This window comes from Melozone crissalis, unplaced genomic scaffold, assembly GCF_028551555.1.
Source record: "Melozone crissalis strain CALT ecotype California unplaced genomic scaffold, PUWL_Pcris_2 ptg000016l_1, whole genome shotgun sequence".
NCBI lineage: Eukaryota > Metazoa > Chordata > Aves > Passeriformes > Passerellidae > Melozone > Melozone crissalis.
Window position 1 is genome coordinate 40,451,833 of NW_026535794.1, and position 14,830 is coordinate 40,466,662.

Consider the following 14,830-nt stretch of genomic DNA (forward strand, 5'->3'; position numbering starts at 1 on the left):
GAGAGTGGTGGTGGTCTGAGTTACATCCAGCTGGCAGCTGGTAACAAGTGATGTTCCCCAGGGATCAGTGCTGGGCCCAGTCCTGTTTAACACCTGTATTGATGATCTGGATGAGGGGATGAATGCACACTCAGCCAGTTCATGGATGACACCAAATTGGGCAGGAGTGTTGATCTCCTGGAGGGCATGAAGGCTCTGTAGAGGGATCTGGACAGGCTGGATCAGTGGTCCAAGGCAAACTGTATAAGGTTCAACGAGGTAAAGTGTCAGGTCCTGCAGCTGGGTCATGAGAACCCCACTGGACACTGCAGGTTGGGGAAGAGCAGCTGGAGAGAAGGAAAGCAGCCCAGTGGAAAAGGACCTGGAGATGGCTGGACACGAGCCAGAATGTGCCCGGGTGGCCAATGGCATCCTGGCCTGTATCAGCAGGAGTGTGGACAGCAGGACCAGGACAGTGATTGTCACCCTGTGCTCAGCACTGGTGTGGCCACACATCAAATCCTGAGTTCAGTTTTGGGCCCCTCACTGCCAAAAAGACATTGAGGTGCTGGAGCCAGTCCAGAGAAAGGCAACAGAGCTGGTGAAGGGTCTGGAGCAAAATTTATGCAGAGCAGATGAGGTAGCTGGGGTCATTAACCTGGAGAAAAGGAGACTCAAAGGGGACCATTCTGCTCTCTACAGCTGCCTGAAAGGAGATTGTATCAAGGTGGGGGTCAGGTTTTTCTCTCAGGTAACAAGCAATAGGATGAGAGGAAATGGTCTCAAGTTGTGCCAGAGGATGTTTAGTTTGGATGTTAGGAATAATTTCTTCTCTGGAAAGGTTGTCAAGCATTGGAACAGGCTGCCTAGGGAAGTGGTTGAGTCCTCACCCCTGGAGGGGCTCAAACAACTTATAGGTGTGGCAGCTGGGAACACAGTTTAGTGATGGACTTGGCAGTGCTGGCAGCTGGACTACATTATTTTAGAGAGAGGTCTTTTCCAACCTAAACGATTCTATGATTATTTATGCATAGGGATCTCCAAACAGCTCTTTGTAAATGCTTGCTTTTTCACCCTTCAATAAATTTAGTGAGGGATGCCTAGCACCTTTTCCCTGGTTTTAAAGCAACATTGCCTAATCACATATAGATTTGTGCCCATAACCATCCTGACAGTCACACAATAGAGACGTGAGAACATAACAAGATCCATATCATGGGTGTGACAGCCACACATCTGGGCAGTTTGATCCTATTTGTATTTACAGATCTGTTACAGACAGTTTTAAAGAGCTAATTTTGGCTTGCTTCTCCTATGTTGTATGAGAAATGACTATTAAAAAGCCTGGATTCAGCAATCACAGTAATTAAAATTAGCAGCTCAAATCCAGTAGAAAGATGTTTTGCTTTTTTATTTTCTCACTTTAAAAAGTACAATTTCATCATGTGAAGGCCCCGATAAACTTCATGCTGCTCAGGGCTTATGATGTCAGAGCTATGAAATATTTCCTGCTGGTAACATAATAGCTGAGAAATATGAGTTTTGGAAGGTTTGGGGTTTTGTTTGCTCTCTGTGCATTTGGTATGAGGCATACAGTGGGAAAACAATTAACTCTAGGGGCTGAAAAAGCGAATAGCAGTGGGCTACAGTGTAATTGCAGAAACAATGAGGAATTTCACCTGGTATTATTTGTGACAGCAATCAAATAGCAAGGCCTAGCAGGGAACCACATATTAAATAACTGCCGTGACGGGCGAGTCCGCTATAAAGATAAGCAGAAAGCAGAACGGGGACGACATATGTACTCTCTGGGAAGGTGAGAAGATAGCTGTAGGGTTCCCCTCCCAGGGTGGGCTTGCTAGCTGCCCGCCCCGGTTCCCATCAGCATCCCACTGCTACCGGGGGCGGGATGGAGCTGGCATCTTCCCTTCCAGCCGCTCCGCACCTTTTCTCGGGATAACCGGGGCGGGAGGGGAGCCCAGCGGAGGAGGGACCGCCGGGGGACCGTACTGCGAAGGCGCCCCCGCAAGCGGGCCGGGGTCCGTGGCGGGGCCTGCGGGGCAGCTCCAGCCCCGCTGTCCCCGGGCGCTCCCCGGTGCGAGGGCCCGCGGCAGCCGCCGGGATGGGACGGGACGGGACGGGACGGGCCGTGGGTGGCGGGGAGCGATCCCGGCCGGCAGCTCTGCCCAAGGCCAGCTCCTCACACGCTGCCCCGCAGGCAGTTTCAGGCTGGGGGTGGTGGAGGAGGGGGACGAGGGGACATGCTGGCCTCCGCCTCTGTCCCCGCTCTTTTAACCAGTTTCCAAACAACGCTGCCAAACCTTCCGGCCTGCGGAACGCCTGGGCACACGTCGCCCCCCGCAGCTGCCGCGGGGAATCCCGGCAGAACCCGCTGCGGCCCCGCGAGTGAGCCCTGGCGGGCAGGCGGACATGGCATCCCCATCCCCATCCTCATCCCCATCCTCATCCCCATCGCTTAGCGCGAGATCCGGCGGGCGATCCGGCCGGATTAACGCCGGGCGCTTTGAAATCGGGTGCCGCAGTGATCCCGGGCCGGGGTGCTTAGGGCTCCCCTTTCAGTTGTTAATTACCACTAAGCGTTTGTAAGTACCTGCGCTCACAGACCTCAGCGCCTTCAAAACAAGGGCATGCACGCAAATAGCTCCAAAATTACCCATCTGGGTACCGGCAAGACCAAAGGCACAAGGGAGCGGAGTCGTTAGAAAATAATTGAAGCAAATGGGCACTTTCTTTGCCACGTGAATTTCAGCTGGGAATCCCGTTGGCAGGAGCGGCGGTTTCAAAGGTGTCCGCACCTGCGGAGCCTGCGCCCGCGGGAGCGCCGAGCCCGGGGGGTCGCCGGGCGGGGTGACCCTCCCCCCCCCGCTCTGTTTAAATGGCCTGGAAAAAAAAAAAGGCAAAAAACCAAAACAACTTCCATCAGAAAAAACATTAGCTAAGAAGGAAACGGCTGTGGACACCCCGGTGGGATATCTCCTGACTCCGGACAGGAGGGTTCCTGCCATTGGTACCAGTCCTGCGGAATTGCCCTCCTCGGTTTTGTTTGTTTAGCAGCTGAGATTTAGAATATACACAGCAGAAGGAATTATCTTCCATTACGAAGAAACAAAAAAGATGTGACCTACATCTTCACCCCCGAGCCCAGCAAAATCCCGCCCCCCACACACACACAAACCATCACAATTTACTTTTCGGTGACACAAGGACAATGTGAAGTGAGTGATCCTTGCACCACTTTTCTCCAAATAAGTTCAGTGTGAAGTATAAGCACTGTGTTTTCTATCACTGATGACTGTGTTGATTCCTAACACATTAGTGAAGGAAAATTTTAGCCAGAAGAATTTGAATTTTACAGATGAGTACAGACAAATGAGCAAATGTCACAGAAGACCGTTAAGCCATATCACAAATGCATATTCTTTTCATATTGCTTTTTCATTGTCTGTTTTTCTGGGGTTTGTTTGTTTATTTTTACCATTTTTTCCTTTTCCCGCTATTCACATCTCAGGCAGTTACTGGCTCTCCTGTTGCTCATGGGTATGAATTGAAGGGTAGAAAATGATGTAACAAATAGGAAAAGGATTTAAATTAAAACACAGCGCTCTTAAGGGACGACCCATTAGAAAGTAGCAAGGAACTTGGCCTGAGCAGTCAGACCTTGATGTCCTCATAGTGGTGAGGCCCTGGTAAACATAATGTTATCACGGCAACATTTCTGCCTATTTTATACGTTATTCAGCTCTACTCAGGCTAAAATCCCACCCTACAGTTTCTCTTATATATAGCCTAAGGCGTGGGGTTTGACAGCTGGGGAACAACAGGGCAGGTAAAACGCAGAACCTCGGTATGGTGATGGGAAACAGGGGCCGTATCCTTCCATCCTGCAGATGTCTTCCTAAGGCCGTGTTCCTGCTGCCTGCAGGATGGATGTCCTTGGTTCCTGAGAGGAATGCCTGCCTCTGCTGCTCCTCCGGATCTCTTCCCAGCCTCTTTTCCTAAATGACACGTGAGAATGAGTCAGAGATAAGCAGTCGGCCGGGAGGTATCACAACAAAGCTAAGGACACGCTTTTCCTTCGGCCCGGGAAGCCACGGGAGCAGGGGCTGTTTACCCGCGGGGCAGATGGAGGCCACAGCCGGGCAGAGCACGGGATCTCCTCCTCCGGTCACCCACCCTCGGCAAAAGGAGCGGGACCCACAGGGTCTGTGCTGCGGTACCAGCAGCGGTGCGGACAGCGAGCAGCGATTAGCAAGTGGCAGAGCCGGACCCAGAGGAACTCTGGCGAGCAGGTTAAGCTGAGTTGTGTTTGCGTTTGAGCCATTGGCTGGGTTGGGATCCTGGCGTGCTCCAGCCAGGCAAGTGCTCCTAGTATGCAGCCTTCACCATTGATTTCATCACTTCTCCTCATGGAGTGTAGTAGGTGGGAGGTTCTAAAGGGGTGGGTTTTTAGTGCATTGGCTGTCTCTGAATGCTAACTCTGGGGACTATTTGATGAAAAGTGGATATTGGCAGACCCTGAGTAGAATAAATGCTGTTTAAAAATCCACATTTGAAAAAAAATCCTGCTGAAAAAGTGGAAAACCATCCCATCAGGCAGCCATTACACAAGTTTCAGGAAACAAACAAACAAACACCAGAGCGATGCAAGCCTGTGTTTCTATCTGGTAGCAGAACAGCTCTGGAAGTAATTGTCCATTTTGTTTCACCTTTCTCCTCCTGAGGTTGTGGGTCTTGCCACGTTTCACCATCGAGGAGGCCTCAGTGAGGAGCTGTGGGGTGGGTGGTGCCTGTAGGGAGGGCAGGACCCACGTGGGGAGCAGCAGCAGCACCCGCTGGGGGACACCAGTGGGCACCAGTGTGAGCCGCTGTCCCGGTTCGCTGAGCACTCCGCCGGTCCCTGGGGCTCCCCGATTCCGGAGAAAGTGGCCAATTATTTTTCTGTCTGAAAGAGTCTGTGATGTGGCAGAGAATGACAGCTCCAAGGGAGAAAACACCTCTTCATTAAAAAGCGCTGCTAAGCACACTGAATATCCAGATCCCGGCACCCAGTTGCACAAAGGTTAGGATGACAGCCAAGAAATTACGCATTTTCACAGATATTTTTGTACACACATACATATATATGTGTGTACAATGTACATGCAGACACAAATACACACACACAAATATCTACAGGCTCAGGGTAGATAGATAGATTTCAGTAGAGGGTAGCCAAAATCCTTTAAGTTCCTATTGAGACAAAAACTCCTGCAGAGGTCAAGTTTTGCTATCAGTTTTGATGTGCTAGGAAAAAAACTCAATTAAATTGGTTAGAAGAGAGTCAGCTTCATGGAAGTAAATGATTAGACATTTGTTGAGGAAAATATTAAACAGAAAAGAGAAAGCAATAATCTCTGTTTTGCACACCTCTCTTTGAGAGACTACTGGAAGAGAGGGCCAGGCTGCTACATTTTGTAGGTTCCATTTTATTTAATTTCATTTTGGTGATTTAATGATTGCAGAAATTAATTTCAATGAATGAGAAAATATTTCTAAAAACAGATACAAAACACATATGAATAATGCAACAATGAAGAATTGGGTTTACTGGTGAGGCACATGGTATTGTAGAAGAGAACTACTGATACCAAAGTAAGATCAAAATGGAAGCTGCATTTTAACAGCCCTCTTTTTCTTTTCTTTCAGAAATTCTGGAAGGCTGAGAAGAAGGCATTTTAAGGCAAAGGTGGGAGAAAAACTGTGACATCCAAGGCTACCGCAAGCAAGCAAGGTAGAAGTAATGGTTTCCACAATGGCTCTGTGGGAGAGTTCAGGCTCCAAGATGAACAGAAGCAGCCCTCAGCCTTAACCTGACTCCTCATGGCCCAGCAGCTTTCCTCAGCCCAGGTCCCTGGCTGCCTGCACTCATGCCCTGAGCTGCCTGGGCTCAGCAGGCTGCTGCCTCTCTCCCTGGTTACCAGCTTGACTCTCCCTTAGCCTACCCCAGGAGGGTGGCCCAAATGGGATGCTCAGAGCATCACACCGAGGTTGCTTTGCAGATGAGCCCACTCCCTCTTGCTCACATGTTTCAGTGAAGCAGGAAACAGACAGAGGGCATGGCAGCAGTCAACCCTCTGGTTATTGCTATCCACTTTTTATAGGGGGACATACTGAGATAAACCACCACCAGTTCCATCACATCTGGGGGAATATTCCAGTTGAACTGTAATCCAGGGGCACAGTGATGAATAAGGAAGGAGATAGATTCCCATATTTGTTTTTCAGAGATGGGCACTGAGAGATGTGAAAACCCTATGCTGAAAAAAGAGTTAAACCCCTGTGACTTTGAATATGCTGCTATTACTGACTTGTCAGAATCACTAAACAACATTTTTCTAACCATTCCTGCAGTTTTATTTTAAAATTTCCACCTCCCTGTGTCCTCTCACCTGACCAGATAACACAATGCCTTCTTCAGCATCCTAAAGAAGGAATCTAATCTGCAGCAGGGCAGAAGTACTTGAAATAGAACAAATATGTTCTTCTCATAAACAATTTACAGAACATAACCATTTGTTCTCAATAAAGATTTTAAGCCAAAATCACTATTCTCAGTAGAACTTTAAATTCTACAACAGTGTATCTTTGTTCCCCTGTTGCAATGCAGAATTGCTGGGGTTGATTCTGTGATATTCATATTTGATTGTTTTCTGTTTTAAATGTGTGCAAACATAACCACAACATGATAGTGCTTTTCCATGCTTAGCATATTCATCACCTTATCTTCCTCTCAACTTCTTGATTTGCATGCAAGAAATCTGTTGTTAGAGAGAATGCAATCTGCAAGGCAACAAAATCCTGTCCCATGGGGGGAAGGAGTCAAAGTGGTACATGTATATCAGATGAAGAGTATGAAGTATGTACAATAACCTGATCCTGCATCATATGAAAGGCCCACAGTCCAAGTGCAGTGTGCCAGGGAGAGAATAACTATTGCAAGAAACAGTGAGAAGACTCTGGTTGAAGTTCTACCAGGTATTGGCTTTATTGACAGGAGCAGACCATGAAGTCTCTAGTTCCCTGGTGGCTGCCTGCCTAATCCTGTGGCTCAGGTCTCTGCCCCTCAATCTGTATGAACATTTGGAAGGCTGTGCTGTAAATCAAACTTTGAGGGTAGTTCTACTTAATAATTACCTCCTCCCAAAAGAGTGTGATTTTAACCTTGATTTTTTCATTTGGTCATCAGTGCAATCTTACCAACAGCTGCATCAGCACAATGAAGACAACAAGCAGCATTCCAGGAACAAAACAAAAAAAAACTGTAGGGCAGGAATTTCTTCCATTGGTTTTGCAGGCATCCTGTTGAACCTTCCCTCGCAGATGAGCAGGGGCAAGCTAGCCAGGTTGTTGCTGGTTGACTGCCTTCAGCACCCAGGGCCAGGGCTCTGTGCTCAGCAGAGCTGGATCTGTGCACTGCCTAAGAACCCATGGTGCTCCTCTGGCCCAGTTTAGGCTCAGGCATGTGGCCACATTTCTGTCAAATTAGTCCACACACCCATTAGAGGTTTAGCCCTCTGCAGGTGAAGGGGCTGCACCCAGCTCAGGGCAAAGGCTGCTGGTGCAGAGTCAACCTGTTGCCATGTTTTGAAGAAATCAGAGCCCAGGCAAGAGTTTACTGACCAATGACCTGAGGCCCACAGTGCTTCTGATTTAGTACTAAGAACCTTAAAACCAGATTTGTGGAACCATGGTCTGGTGGGCTTGCAGCTCCTGACCCACTGTAGTATCTTAAGGCATATGAAGATAAATGATAATTTGCTTGTAAATGTTGCACCCTTGACTCTGGCTGTCTGGCAGGTGGTCTGGCCACAGCACAGCTGTATTTATAGCAGGGGCTGGAGCAGTAACACTGTCAGGCCTTCTATCTCCAAGCAGAGCAGCAACTAGAGAGTTAAATCAGTCAGCACTGGTTTTTCTCCCCAGTTTTGATCTCAAACACCCAGGACAGAGGCAATTACACCTCTCTGAAACAGCTCTCCACTGCCTGCCTTCCTCTGTATTCACTTGCATAAAACCCAGAGTCAAAAATTTGCCAGTCCAGAATAGTAATAGGCAGTGGCAGATCACGCCTAGTTGCACTTTCTGTCTCTCTCACCAAAGTGTAATCCAGTGGTATCTGATATGGCTAAGAGCTAGAACGATGATTTACTATGCTTGGTTAGCATAAAACAGCTCAGGCTGCTGCAGGTTCACAGCATTTTACTTTGGGGCATGCCCTTTTCATCACTCCTATTCTCACCTATGGCCTGGTCAGGTAGGCTGGTCCAGCCATTGGTGGGATCTCCTTGTCAGCCAGAAACCTAAATTAGTGCTTAAAATTCATGCTTATATTCCAATCCCCATGTGGTTGTGCTAGGAGTCATATGCTATGCTGCAGGAGCCAAAACCCATTGCAGAGGGGCGAGGTGACCCCAGGAACCCCTATGACCACTAAAGCATGCTGAAATCACAGCCTTGCAAACTTCTGTAGCTGCACTTTGTGCCCATTACCTGAGCAAAGGCTTTGCCAAACTTGACTTTGAATTTGCTCCCCATTATCCAACCTCTCCTTCCAAATAACTATGGGTCTGCCAGAGACTTCTTATTTCTCTGCAAGGAGGAGAGAAATTAAGCATAGTCTATACAGTGCTACTCAGATGAAATTTGCCTCAGTCTCTTTATTCAGCTAGTCACAGGTCTGTGTGAAACTCTTTAACCTACTGCAGAGCCTATCTCACTAAGCATCAATAGTTTTCAACAGATACATCTAAAGCACCCCCAAAAGCTGACTGAGAAAAGTATGTTCAGCCATATATTCTGTAAAACTGCAAGAGTTTCAGAAACATATACTATTTTTTAAAGAATATGTTGCAGTTTCCATAGAAAATATTCAAAGGTCTGTGAATTAGAAGATGTGCTCAACTCTGCTGTAGTGAATCCCTGAAAGGCACAGGTGAACAGCCTCCAAAGGAAAGAGGACCACAGTGACATTTATTAAATCCTGATTGAATACTTGATTTGCCATAGCTTGCTGATTTTGGAAATTCTGACTTAATAGAAGTTGCAAGGAGTTATAAAAAACAAGAAGTGGAAATGATGTATGTAAAAAGAAACACTAAAAATTGCTTAGCATAATACCACTACAAAAATGTAGTTAAACAAAAATATTATATAAAAGGTGTAGCCAAAGTCCTGTTAAGGCAATCTGCTCTAAAGCATACATGCAGGGGCATTTGAACTGTGACAGCTGAAAAAAATTTCACAATTACATCAACTTTTCAGGCTGAACTGTTACTATCATTCACAGGAAAACAAACCAGTGGGTAAATGAAAAAAAAAAAAAATTACAAGGTTCCCTCCATCATATTTCTCAACAGCAATGAGAAGAACTCTCCCTGGCTGCAACTCACATGAACATGTCTGAGATTTACTGGGGTTGAAATATCTCCGCTCAGTTTAGCTACTGTGTTTTTCCACGCAGCCCCATCCCAAACCCCTCTCCCCTGCAGCCTCAGCAGGTTCTATCCCCAGCACTCCAGCTTCACCTTTCCTACTTCTGCTTTTTCAGTATGGGCAAGTCTGTGGTGCAAGCATCCTTACTACTGACTCTCCTGGTCTTGCACCAGCACAGGTCTGTCCCAGTGCCCAGGCTCAAACCTACTTCCCACCTTCCCAGGAGCACTCTGAATCTGTGTCCTGCTGTCCTGTGAGCTGAACTGTCTGTGTGTCCCGCTGGGGGTGACCAGGGTGGCTGCATGCTGAGACAGGCCCTAATGTCATCCCACAGCTGCTGGTACCCATGCACTGCCCCAGCAGCCTCTCAGCCCATCACATCCAGGGAGCTGGCTTATCCATATCCAGCTGGGTTTCCTGTAGCCAGCACTGAGGTACTCCAGGGTATACAAGAAGCTTTTTCTGGTCTCAACACTTTAAACTTCTGCTGGAGGAAAAAGCAGAGCAGATGGCGCCTGGACTGGGAGCAACTCACCTTTGACGTCTTCTGAAAGCACAGCCTGGCCAAAGGCCACTAGCAGTTCTGAATAACCTGAGCACCTCATCTCTGTCCTTTCCTGCTCTTACTCTGGCTCTTGTTGCACCAGCCATATGAGAGGGGCTCAGACCCCAGTGCTGACGCTCTGAAATTGAAAATGCCTAATGTTAGAAATTGATTATGCTACATTCCAGTGGACAGGTGTAGAAATATTTATAGGTTGAGCTTGGCTACCTTACCTGTCTTGGCTACAAAATAATTTGTCTTTCTTTACACTGAAATAGAGACAAATCTTACTAAACAATCTCTTATAGTTAAATATGTTTTTGGGAATAGTGATGGCAGTTGAAATACAGCATTAAAAACCCCCAAACTCTTGGTCATGTCATTTATTTAGAAGAAAAAAAAAGTACAGTTTTATTTTCCTACCTTCTCCTTAACCCCTACAGACTGTGATATCACATGTGTAAATTCAAATTAACACTTCTCCCATCTGGATTTCTGTATATTTAAATAGGAGTCTTGGAATAACATTTTTCTCTTTATATAAATGCTTGTGAGTAACTATCATGTTTGAAGAGCAATGGGTTGGGTTGCTGACCAGTCCTAGTGCCCAGCTAGGAAAACCAGAGCCAACTCTGAAATTACTTTGTCAAGTTTTTTTTCATGTTTAGCCTTCACAGCCTGAGGAGACATTGGTGTCTTTGAAGGCAGGACACATTAGCTGATAAATGCTATTCTGCAACGCTGTTAAGCCTTTATTTTTACCATAGGCATGACCTACTACCTCTACCTTTTTTTCCCTCAGTCCCCTATGCACCTGGGCACTGCCAGCAGCATCAACCCCTACCTCTGGGGCACCCTGTCCCATGGGGGACCATGGCAGCTGCTCCACTCACTCGTCACTCAAATCTCCTCTGTGAGACAGGAGGGTAGGTGTGAGTATAAAGGGATGAGTATAAAGGGATGGGTATAAATGCTCCTTCAACTGATGGGAAACCCAAAACCCCAAGAAGAAACTTCCCAAGACACCCATTGCATCAGTAATTGGGGCAGAGCAGAGCATCACCAGAGCCAGACTGCACTGCCCTGCTTGACACCCTTATTGAGAGAGTCAGCACCTCTACTTGCCCCCTTCCCCCTGGCAGATGGGCTGAGCCTGAGTGAGAGCTTATGATTTGGCTGCACATGCTCCACTCAGCTGTAGAAAGGTGTTAAAGTCCTCAAAACCAAAAGCATCAGTGGGCAGCTCCATCCTCTCTCTCTGCCACACTTTTGCTTGCAGCTTCCCCCAGCTCATCCTTCCCTCACAGCAGGGCAGGAATCAGAGAGGAAACTTTGCTTTGCAATTCCCAAACATGCTCTGCCAGAAACCCACCAATGAACAGAAACAGCTGCTCCTCAGCTTCCTCCTTGCTCTCATGGGTGTGTGAAGAGTCTTCTCCATGTGGAGAAACAGGGAGGAAGCATTCCCATCCGTCTCCTCCCTGGTGCCAGCACAAGAGGCAGGAAGCAGCAATAGCTCAGCAGATTTGCCTCAGCTTGTTTTGGCTGGCTCAGGGGAGGAAAAGCCTCAGAAGTCAATTGGCACAGCTTGAAAGGAAATCCCAGCACCCCCCACTCCCGTCCTGCCTGGTCCAGACTCCAATGCCTATTCCCAAACCCAACAAGCAGTATTAAGCTGAGATGCTTCACTTGACTTCAGCTGCTGTGGATCCCCACTCTGCCCACAAAAGGGTGAGGGGAGAGCTGGACTTCCTGGGACTGTCCTGAAGCACAGATGTGAGCAGCTGGAGGAATGCTGCTGCTAGTGCCGGGTGGTCAGCATGGGGTGTGCCACAATTTCAGCAGGAGGCTGGGGGGAAGTGATGGGCTGTTTGCTGACATGATCACAGCTTTTTAAAACAAGCTTATGCTGCAAAAGCCAGGACATCTCAGATGATGCTTTTCAGCATGCTGCTGGCTGGTGTGGCGGCTCCCAACAAGTGCAATTCAGAACGGCTCCAGGTGAAGCCACACACGCACCAGAGAGCAGCCAGAAACCTGGAGCAGGATGCTGCAGCCCTTGGGCCAGAGGGGAAGCTGTGGGTGATGGGCCAGGCAGAAAGATAAACCTATGGGCTTTCAAGGACTCTCCCTTCCTCCATTTCCACCTGCAGCAGCCACACACATTTCACTCTGCATGCTGCAGTGTCATTTCGTGCTCTCAAGTAAAGTTTTTATGTGACTGGAACTGGTGCCAGGTCCTCCCCAGCCTGAGCTGGTGCCATCAGGCCAGTGGGAATCCAGTCTCATCTCTTCAATGCAGAATGAATCATGGATGGCTGGTGCTCCCATCACTCCCAATGCATCTGGAAATGCTCCTTCAGCTCACCAGGTGGTCATGCACCAGTGTCACAAAGCCCTCATGTCCCCATATGCCATGGGACAGGCACAGTGCAGAACACTGCAGTGTCACTGTGGGCACAGCAAAGACTCCAGCAGCTCTCACCCATGCTGGGTCTGAGCCAACAGCTGCACACTTGCAGTGCACAGAGCCCAAGTCTTGCTTACTTTCATTCAATCAGGAAACAGGACTATGGATATCATGGACAGTGGGAGAGGATGTAGCCTTTTCATAGTGGTATCACTACCTCTAGAACATATAAGTTGAGCATGTTTCTGTACATTATGCAAGTAGCCTTTTGTCCCCAAAAATGAAGCCCCAAAAGAGCTTAAGTTGATGAATTTCTGCCTCAAGTGGCGACCTCATTCCTCTTACACTCCATTTCTCCATTTCCCTGTTTTTGTCTCAAAGACTCCTTCCCACACTGAACTCCCGGTTGTTCGTGTGGCCCTTCAATTCACTCAGCTGATGAAGAATCCTCAATATGATTTTCCTGTGGCCATTCACATGAAAATCATGATTTACTCTGTGTTAACATTTTGCTGAGTTGAGTCGCAGCAGGGTCTGAGGAGCAGACTGGGCAGGTGGAGGAGAGAAGGGATGAGCAGAAGGAAACAGGACATCTTCCTGTTGATGGCAGAGACCAGCACAGTTGCATCACCTCAACTCCTCTGATTAAACATATTTTAGAGAAGCAGCTTTGTTGATTTAACAAAAATACTTATTTTAACATTAGAAGATCAGCTTACCAGGCACTTTGTCACTCTTCCTCCAGATCTGATGTTTAACTTTAGAAAATGCTCTTCCTCAAGCAGAAAGACTGTGCTTTATGCAGGACTGACTAACAAATCCTACAGCTTGTGTTGCAGAGAAGGGCCCTTAGAGGCACTCCGAGATGATTACCAGTTTAGCCAGCCAAAGGCACCAGGTAAGGGTACAATTCTACTGCAGGTACTCAGTGCTTTGCCAAAGCCAGACCTCGGTGTCCTGCTCACACTTCACTGCACACTCTTACTGCCAAAAGCAGTAATTGCTGGTTTTCTTGAACTCAGATAAGCCTTTCTGTAGTTAATCAGTAATATCTTACACTTCTTGAAAGATGTGTTATTATCAGCACTCCGGCCCATCCAACAGTGTTTCCAGTTCCTGCCTCTGATGTTCTTCATTTTTGTCAGGGGGATCTGAGACAATAAATGTTAAGTACCGCAATTATTGTGGGTTGTTACTTATCATGGGTGGTTACTGTGCATTGTACTTGGAGAAGCCTGAAACCCCAGGGTTGGAGGCACCTTTAAAAACCCAAAACAATTAAGCCCATCAACGATTTATCTGTATGTTTGTTAATACAATGGAACTTATCCAAAATAGCATACAATGAAAAGACCATATGTCTTCAAAAGAATTTCCTTTGACCACACACATAAATGTCAAATTATTTGATTAAAGGAGCTGAGATTCTGCAGTTAATTTATTCCTGGCCTACTGCATGTTTCATCACATGCAAATGTTAATTTTTTTTTTTCTGGGGACAAAGGAAAAGATTTTTGAAAGTGATGTTCTATCCACTATCTCCTTAAGCAAGTTGAAAAATCATTTTGACTTTGCTGGGATTTTGAATCAAGTTACACAAATCTGCTGATTTTATTAGGCAGTTTGGGTCTGACAACAATTTAAATCACCTAACAAGGTTGCCACCATTGCATGCAGTTCATCTGGTACATTTGGCATATCCAGTGCTCAGGTGATGACATAGTGGGCTGTAGGTCCAGCATTGTTTGCTGGCTCTTACCCCAGCTCTGGGGTAGAGCTGCAGTGCATTCAGGAGCAGGGAACCCACGGCAGAGCTAGCTGAAAAACAAGCAGAGTGGTGGGAAGGATCAAGTTCATGGCATAAGCAAATACTCTACAAATCATCAAGAGACTAACTGGATGGCCACAAAGAGATTTTTGTCAAGGGTTTTATGCAGCTAAAATCAATTCATTCACTTCATCAGTTTTGAACATACTGGAGATGCAGCTAAAGATGTCACAAATGGTTAGAGTTGCCTGGAAACCTTCAAGGTGTCAATTGACCATATTTTTAGGTGCAGGAATGTTACATGGACACACCACAATTTCACCAGTGATTTGTTTAAAAAACGAATGGAGTCAGAAACCTACAAGGGAATAAAAATATCAGGAGAGTGAAGCTGAGTTGAAGCAGGGTAACTCAAAATCAATATTTTGCTTTTAAACTCTTAAGGGGAGGCCCAGGAGGGCTGCACTCATTTTGTCCTCCTTCCTTATTGTCCTCGGAGGATTGGCTGAGAAGTGACAAGGCTGCTCCGTTCTTACTGCAGGACATTCCTCACTAACAAGCCACTTGTTAGAGTATTCGCTTCCCTGCCCAGGACCCGGCTTTCATCACACAATGGTCAAGCCAAATTTGAAACTAG